Below are 9847 nucleotides of genomic sequence, written 5' to 3' on the forward strand. Positions count from 1 at the left end.
GAAGTCTGTCATTTAAAGCAAAGCTTGACTATATTATTTTATCGTGCTTAAACAGATATTCAAGAAAAACAGCCTCATAAATCTGAGTTTCAATATTCACTTTATAGAATTGCTTCATTTTTATTGGTTTACTATATATACCAATTTGCTAGTCCCCTTTGTATTCTGTCCAATATTATGAGAGTTCAATTAATGTATTAACTGAGCATAAATTTTACCAAAGTAGAAGGGAAGAACTCCTCTCTGAAGGAGATGGGCAGTTTAGAAATTGGAAAACAAACAAACAAATTTATTCTTATCAATTATTTTTTTTCATTGGAATAGAATTAAACTGCTATGTAACACACTCAAATAAATGCAAGATTATATTGATATCATAAATGGACATATATTGACTGCAAACATGGGGCAGGATACAAGTCTAAATGCTATTGCTATTGCTAAAAATGCTTGTGAAAGTAATGTTTGTGTTGACTATGATATTATTAGAGGATGTATTTATTTATTATGAAGGGATGTATATAAACTACAAGGATGCATGACAAACATTAGTTTGGCTTATTATGTTCATGATCTCCTCCGTAAAGTAGCCAATGAGCTGCTATGGGAAACCAGTAATAAAGTTCTGTAGCTCAGGGGTCCCCAACCCCCGGTCTGCGGTCCAGTACCGGGCCACAGTATGCCAGCAACCGGTCCGCACAAATAAGCAAAGCCCCATCCACAGGATGCAGGCAGCACACAAAACCACGCACCCTCCAGGCCGCGGAAAAACCTCTCTCCATGGAACCGGTCCCTGGTACTCAAAAGGTTGGGGATCTCTGTTCTAGCCCGAGTGGACAAGGGAACTTCAGATGGAAAAATAGGAAAAAGTGTGGAGCAAAGCACCCCAAGATCATTTGAAGGTAAGTGGGGGATTAATAGAAGGTTATCGCTCCAGAAACAGTTACCTGTCCATTCTAGCGCCGGAATGGGTACTTTAGAAAAGCCCGCTTGGGTCAATCTGTTAGGTGACTTCTTGTAGCTTAATAATTTAATACTCTTGGTCCTGCTTGATTTCTCAGTGGTTTTGATATTGTCTAGCACTTTATTCTCTTCAATCCTCTGTTTGAGATTGGAGACTCATGTTATAATAGTTCCACTCCCAAGAGCAAGAAAACTCAGAGAAAGATGCTTCTCCTTGCCGGGCTGTCACAAGACAGTATTTTGTTGGCTGATGCCAGTTTCAGAAATGATTCAGAAGTGCTTTGGACCTTAACTGAAAAGAAGCACATTTCTCTGCTGTTCATTAGTTCAGCCTGACTGTTTTTTCTCAGGAATTAACTCATAACATTCTTTTCTTCTTCTTTTTTCCCCCTACTTTATCTACTTTACATTCTTTACCTTACCTTGTTCAGGAGTGCCCCTGTTCTTCTCCTGCTTCTTCGGTGATTCATACTGCTTTTTTTTCTTCCTGGTAATGTCTCCATATGGCTAACAAATGTATGCGTGGTTGAAATAATTGGATCATTGTGTCAGCTTTTGTACACCTATTCACTGCATATCTGCAATGAATCTAAATGCATCACTGAGATGATGAAGTGAATTCCATACCAACTGAAGGTCTGGAATAGGCAACTTGTAGAAATACCAACCTACCTGTGTGTAGCATGTATATAGAATATTAAATGTGTCCTTTCTGTGATATATGTATGAATGCATGCATACACATAAGGAGAGAAAAATCCTGTACACAAAATATTGAAAGTCATAAAGTGGAAGGTTGCCCAGTCACAATTCCCTGAATCCTTCATCACTTGCTGGATGGGACTCAGGGGCTAACATTTAGCAAAAATGGATGATTGCCTTTTTCTTTTGACATTTTTTTCTGTAATATTAAGAAGATACAGGGATCCATGTATCTTGCAAAATGAGACATTCCAGAATCATTTTTAATCTGATTATCAAAATTAGCAATTTTTGAGAGTTGATTCTTAATCAGTGATTTGGCTTCTGGATGGTGGTTGCATTTCGTCTGAGGGATGGGTTTGGGCTTGGGTTTGGGTCTGGTGAGGGTGAATGGTGGTGGCGTACTGTGTTGTTCTGGGTCCGGTGTCAGTTTTCATGGCTAGGAAACCACGATGACATCACCAGCTGCTGCACCTCCCTCCGACCCCCACACAAAGCAAATGGACACACAACATGAACACAGAGCTAGACCGCAAACTCGGAGCCAAACCAAAGCCCGGTATGCTACATCACAGCCTTCTGCTCTGGACATCACATCACAGAACTCAGGAGGTTACAACACTAAAGCTCAGGAGGTTACAACACAGCCAACCCACCCAGGATGTTGCAACACAAAACTCAGGATATCACTACACTAGATCTCAGGATGTAATCACGCAATCCATTACCCAGGTCATTGTAACACAAAAGATTAATGGGCACACAGCCAGCACCTCAACTACTCAGGATGCTACGAAACAGCTGAACAATCCGCAAACAATAACCCCACCACAGTCAACCAACCCACCTACAGCAACTAAGCCAGCACTCCACACACCCCCACCAATATTTATAGAGAGACGGCAGCTCCGATCACACTTTGCTCGCACAAGCATGAAGCCGAAGACCCCAGCCTGAAGATGACGAGTGGGACCTCGTCGAAACGTCGCCAAGATACTCTCAATTTTTCACAGGAAAAGACCAGAATACACCAAGACCTGCATACCTGTACCCGTGAAAATCTACGAATGTGTGTGTGTGTGTGTGTGTGTGTGTGTATGTATATGTGTACATACAGTATACATATGAAATAAGTAGGGTGGAATAAAAGGAATATAGTAAAATTGGAAGGATTTGGGGTTAGCTGTCATAGAATTTCTCCCTTGCAAACCTGCGTAAATATCTTTTAAGTCACTGCAGTGCTTTCCTGTTCATTCACTGGTGTAGCATCTACAGTGACACCTATCAAGGTGAAATGACTGTACTTGTGTAACTTGTAGTCATCTATTTTTCTTTTGTTGCTCTCTAACCATTGGAGTTCTAAATAAATCATGATATTTATTTTTCTGTTGTCCAAATTCTATTCTATTCTATTCTATTCTATTCTATTCTATTCTATTCTATTCTATTCTATTCTATTCTATTCTTTCAATATCATCCACTGTTCTATTTCCTTTTGCTTGCTTTTAGTTTGAGGCATGCAATTATCATACGCCCACTCTTTTTCCCTCGCTCCTGGTCCTTTTTATGGCACGCTTAATTCTTTGTGAAGGTTGATGTTTCCAGCTTGCTTAAAACCTGCAATTATTTGAAGACACCTAATGAGATCAACAGTGATATTCCATGCTAGGCAGAGAAAAAGGTTTTTTCCCCCCTGCTAATGGAATAAACAAGGAGAGATGACAGCTAAAGCACTGAAAGCAAATCTTCACATTAGACAACTGGAAGGAAAGGTCAGTCTTCTAAAAATGAGCATGCAATCAATTACTGTGCAGTTGACTCCTTCCAAGGGTTTTGAACCAGGCTATTTTTATTTGTACCTTTCAAAACCTAATTGGAAGACCTTGGTAGATTTTAAGCTGTAATTACAGGTGATGTTAATGCTGCTTTTAAACATCTTTCAGTTCCTGCCCTGCCTTAAAAAAAAAAAAAGGTAACACTGTATCAAGGTTAATAATAGTTCCTACTTTAAACATATAGGCCATCTGGATCTGGAAATGAGCTGAAGGACAACTGTTGTTGATTTTCAAGATGCAAAATTTAAAGTGAAATGTGATAATTCTAGCCTTATACAATTTGACAATCTGGAAATCCTGATAAAACAAAGATAATTTATTCTGGGAATCATTCCTTCCACTTCAGATGTGGAGGCAAATATCAGAGCTTCTGCATTGTTCAAGCATAAGTTCGGGGAAAGGGGGGGATTCTACCACGAAAGAAAGGAATTATGACTGAGTAGAGAGTGAGATAGATATTGGACTAAATGGAGGCAAAATAGAATAGACAGCTGCCTTTAAGGTATAATCTGTGATACACATATGAAATTTTCTCTTGTATATGAATAGAGAAAGGGCAAAGACCATGTCTATTCTGTATTTGGCCACCTTACTGTACATTGAGCGTCAAATTTGTTTTTGGTGCAGATACTTCTACAATATTTCTAAAACTGTTTAGGATTGTAGGCACCATCTGCAGTTAGAAACTGTGAGCCATATAGTATAATGTTAGAGGTCCCCAACCTTTCTGGGTTGATGGGCCGGAGGGGTTGGAGGCGTCTTTCCATGTGCAAGCATGCGCTTATGCAAATGGGTCCATGGCCCGCATGAATGGGACTGTGATTGCATGCGCGATGCAAATGGGGCCACGAGTGCACACGCAATCTTCGTGTGACACTAGCACCCGTGCAATGTTGCAATACTAGCACAAGTAGGGTTATTGCTCTTGCAGGCACAATAGTGCAGCATGATGCCGTGATGCTAGTGGCAGTAGGGGTTGTGCTTGTGGTGATGCTAGTGCCTGGGTTCTACCATGACACTAGCGCATGTGGGGGATGCGAGTACGTGCACACTCATGCACTGGCCAGCCACTCGCATGGCCCAGTGGCCAACAGCCCATGGTCCAGGAGTGGGCCGCAGACCACAGGTTGGTGACCCCTGTGTTAGAGAATCTGTGCAACATATTTCTAATATACTTGGACTGTGTCAGAAATTGTAATGATATGTTGGGAAGGCCTTTTCCCGGAAGGAGGGAATACGTCCATCAGAGAAAAGCCCAATTAGTGTGAAGAGATGCTGCCTAGGGAGCAATCAGGTAAGAGACAGCATAGCCTACAACTCCATAGTGGGCGGAACAAGAGACTGTTAGACTGTAAAGAATACAGTAGGAGAATTGTACTTTCAGGCTTGGAATATTCTGTTAATGTGTCCCAAAGGTGCTTTTTCAAAAGGCAACTGGACTTTCCTGATATTTTTCTTTGAAAAGGGACAAAATTATATTCTTTGTAGTCATTTTTCCTTGAAAATGGAAAAAAATGGAAGGATTCAAACCTTTCATTTCCCATTACTTAGCTAGAACTGAAGAAGCTTCTTGGATGAGAAGAGAAATGTTTTCAAGGAAAAACCCAAGAAAGTCCAGTTGCCTTTTAGAAAAACATCATTGGGACAACCATGATTGGGATGATTGAGAATCTCTGTAGACATTCTGTTAATGTAACTTTACAATAAAATAGCATTGAAGATGTTACCTAGCTTGGGTAATGAAATGCCTGCAAGAAAACAAAAAAACTCAAAGAGCACCAAGGACCCCTCATAATTAATTTAGCTGGTTGTGTTTTCTGTTTCATCTACCTGTTATGGGTAGCAGAAGTTCAGAGACATGACACATACTAGCCACAAAAGCCTATATAGAGACAAAATAACAATATCTTCAGTAATATTGGGCCGAAGTCCAAAGATGACACAATAAAATTCAATCAAGTCCAATCCTTTATTTGCTTATACTAATGGCCAGAATCTTGCCAAACTAAAGCTATAATCTCCTACCCTAACAGATATTTCCTGAGAGATTCCAGGGTGTGAATGCCCTGAAACTCTTTCAATTCCCCTCACCTCCATCTCAGGACTATGCAGGTTTTTAATTTGGGCTTTTCTCTGATGGATGTATTCCCTCCTCCCTGGGAAAGCTCTGTGCTGCCAAAACTCCTCTCCCTGCTTTGCCAGGTGCACATTCCATACATTTACTATGTTTACTTTTATTGGATTTCAAATTGCTTATGTTATTTATAAATGTATATAAGCAAAGCAAGGTTAGTTGCATATACTGTATTTCAATGTTCTCACTCCCCAGGACTACGTCAAGATGATTTGCTGCAGTGACATGAAATTCTCTCTCTCTCTCTCTCTCTCTCTCTCTCTCTCTCTCTCTCTCTCTCCTCCCTCCCTCCCTCCCTTCCCTCCCCTCCCCTCCCTCCATCCATCCATCCTTTCCCCCTCTCTCTGGTTCTTCTTTTAAAGAAATATATATGGAATACTATTTCAAAACATAATTTTTGGGTGAATTCCAATTCAGGGATTGGGATTCACCCATAACATCCATAACAATAACTAAAACATGAACACAGTTTGGCAAGATTCTTGATTAGTGTTAAGAACTGATTTTAGAGAAAAGTATGTCAGATGCATTCACAATATATATCAATGTACATATGATTTACATCCTTTATTTATTTATTGAATTTGTATGTTCCCCCATCTCACCAGAGGCAACTATATTAGTTTACATTCGCAACGAGAACCAGACATATCACAGAAACCACTGCTATCATGGAAATGTGATAATATCACAGGGCTATATAACTAGTCATATCTGGCTATGGTGACACTACAGAGGTGATTCAAATTAAGAATGCTTTTAGTTCTTAATAGGTATGGGCTTTATAGAAACAAACGGACAACCCATGATCCACTGAGTCATCTTTTCAGAGATATTTCTTTACTTAAACAGAGAAACAGAATGACCATAGGCAGATTGATATTGTTTTGGTTTTAAAAGAAGAAAACATCATTTATTAAAAAAGAAAGGTGCATAGAAAGACAAATGTAGATTTTTTTTGTATGCTTTTGATGACAACCTTTGTAGTTGATCTGCCATTTTTTAAGAATAGTGTATCATTTTCACTTTTTTCCCCTCAGCTTAAAGCAATATGCAGCTGATTTTGCTGGAATACTGGTTTCTCCAGATAAATCAGAACCATAAAAATGTCATTTTTTAATCCACCAATGTTTATCTTTACTACAATAAAATTCTTGTGGGGTTCTTCCATAATCATCTGTATTCTATTGCAAAGTCTTGAAAAATCCAAGTTCCTCATTAAAATGATGGTAGATACTATCTTCAATCTATCTATCTAGCAAAGTTACTATCTTTGCTAAATCACAAAACATTGTTATTTCCTATTCTCTAACAAGATAAGAACTAAGAAATCCCTTAGGCACTGATTTGAGAAACTACCCCACAATCTTACATCTTGTCTATGTGACATATACCTTTCCGGGGATTTGTCACTAATACCCAATGTCTTCTAAAAATTCTCTCCTTACTTACTGGTAATTGTGAAAAAGTGGGCTTTCACCAAGTAAAATTACAGCCCAGAGATAAATTGTATTATTTTGTAATTTTAACTGGCTTTTCTAGGCTTACCTAGTTTACAATTAAGAACTCAAAGAAACTGGAAAACATAGGGTTGAAACTGCTGCTCTGTTAGAAGATTGTATATACACACACACATACACACACACACTTTGAAGTTTCAATCTTCCTTTCTCTTAGAATGTCTTAATAAAAAAAGGAAAGGGTTCTTTCTAGTAAGCACAATATGAATGCTGTTGATCATACAGAATAGAGTTTAAAGCAGTACTTCTTTTCCACTTTTCTTCTCTGAATAGCATAAGCATGAAGAAAGTCACCAGGAATTGGTGATTTCTTCACAGAATAGGCATACACAACAGTGAGGGCAGAAAGTAGCAGAAATATTACATCATACAAACTGTCCATTTTGCCTCGCTCTTTCTCTGTTGAACTCTTCTTGTTGAAGGTGGGTATTGTCAGACTGAGGAATGCTCTCAGTAATTACTATTGGCCATATATTCTTGAGTTGATCTTCCCTTTCCTCCTCCAATTCTCACTAAGCCATAGAAAAGAAAGGATGGAACTTGTGCCATCCACATGTTTTGGGCTATCATCAGCCCAGTGAACCTGGTCAGTAGTGATTGAATATAATTGGAGTTTTAGCACAAATAAATGAAAAACACCAGAATCTATTACTTTAGATTATAGAAAATCTAAATTGCATAATCTAAACCTTCTCTAAATGGCAGTTTCCTTATCTGTTGCCCATTTCAAATTTGCTTCCAATACCTACTATTTCTCATTTTTGTTCATGTATGCTAGACTGATGGAAGGTGTCCAAAACATCAACAGGACACCAACAAAAGTGTCTGCAACTGACTGCAATGCTTCTGAAATGATACTGATATATCCTGAAAATCTTGCCATTATGTATTTTTCTGTCCCAACATCTAATTTAAGTAGGAAATCACAGCATTTGCATAGAGATGTTATGATCTTTTGTCATGGGGTCTCCCACTTGTACCTTACATTTGCAACTTGTTTGTGCCTATATCAAATTAGGAAAGATATATAAAGTTCATTTGGTAAAACAACATCTGCATTGTTCTGGCTCTCTTGTCAAACCAGAAGGTCCCATTTAATTTACTGTCTCCTTTGTTTTATTTGGGGGTACAGCAGTCATAGTCCCATTTCACATTCATTTTGCTGGCTGGTCCAAATTTCTACTTGCTGAACTTTCTAGGCAAAGTTTTGCAAGATTGCTATTACAATTAAGACTCTGGGTTAGATTGTATGGGAGCCAGTTTGGTCTAGTGGTTAGGGCACCAGGCTAGAAAGCAGGGGACCATAAGCTCAAGTCCCGCTTTAGCCATGAAAGCCATCTGGGTGACCTTGGGCCACTCATTCTATGTCAGCCCAACCCATCTCACAGGGTGATTGTTGTGAGAAAAATAGGAGGAAGAAGATGTGTTGGATATGTTCACTGCCTTGGATTTGCGAAAATAATAAAAGACAGGAATGCATACATACAAACATACATACATACATACATGCATACATACATACATACATACATACATACATACATACATACATACATACATACATACATGGTGCTGTCTTCCTATCCTGTCCCTTCACTAGAGCTTTTAGAATACTATGGTTTTCCTTTTGTAAATTGCTTCTTCTTATGCATTGTAGAGAAATCTGTTTTTTTGTATCTGGCAGTAGATTAATAAAGTTCACATGCTGTATATTTTCTTTCCAAAATATTGCAGCTGGAGGTCACATTGACATGTAACAACAGTTTTCTTTTTTTCATAAAAAAGTGTGGACCTATTTTAAGGACTTTGGCTATCGAGGGCCACTCTTCCAATTATTTTTTGATTTAGCTATTCAACAGATGAATCAGAGGTTGAAATGAAAACAGTATAAACAATTTCTCTGTATTGAAAGTGCATAAACAATTCCTGGCAGAGCAGGGACTCAGTTGCATATCTCCGCTATGAAAGAAGTAATCATGGAAACATTAGCAGGACTTAAATTATGTAGGTGTTATGGAATCAAGAAGAAGAAGAAAAGTGCAGAATAAGTGACTCAAGGTTACCACTATGAATTCCTTCTAAGAGTCAATAGGAAAACATGGCTCACCAGAAGAGAAGAGTGTTCTGAAATCTCAACCTGTCAGGCTTGTCCCAACTTGGTCATTCAGAAAGAAAGAGCTTTCAACTGCATACATAGTGAAAGCAATAACTTTACTAAAGCCAAGTGGTTAAGACCTGAGGTTTGAGCCCAAAAGCCAGTGGTGAGATTCAGCCAATTCAAACGACTTCGGCAGAACCGGTAGCTAATTTTTTGTTGCCCAGGCCCAGAATGGACTTCCAGAAGCGGTATCCACACAGAGAACCGGTTGTTCACATATTTGAATCCCACCACTGCCAAAAGCTGCCTACTTACTTATGTTCTCCCCCCCACACACACACACCTATCTCCCTTGTGTCTAATTAAATTCAAACAAAACGTTTTGGTGGACTCAGTAATGGTCCTCATTCCATTCTCATGGTTGAGGCAGGCACTCAGTTTCTCTCATGGCAGGCACTCAGCTTCTTTGTCCTCCCTCCCTGCTTGCTAGCTCCTGCCCCCCCCCCCCCAGGATTCATGGCAGTCTGGCATCAGCAAAGGAGTGAAGGGGGCGAAGCAGAGTAGCATCACTGACTGAGCCATTGTTTTGGTATAT

Source organism: Protobothrops mucrosquamatus, unplaced genomic scaffold, assembly GCF_001527695.2.
Source record: "Protobothrops mucrosquamatus isolate PMUCROS unplaced genomic scaffold, P.Mucros_1.0 scaffold229, whole genome shotgun sequence".
Taxonomy (NCBI): domain Eukaryota; kingdom Metazoa; phylum Chordata; class Lepidosauria; order Squamata; family Viperidae; genus Protobothrops; species Protobothrops mucrosquamatus.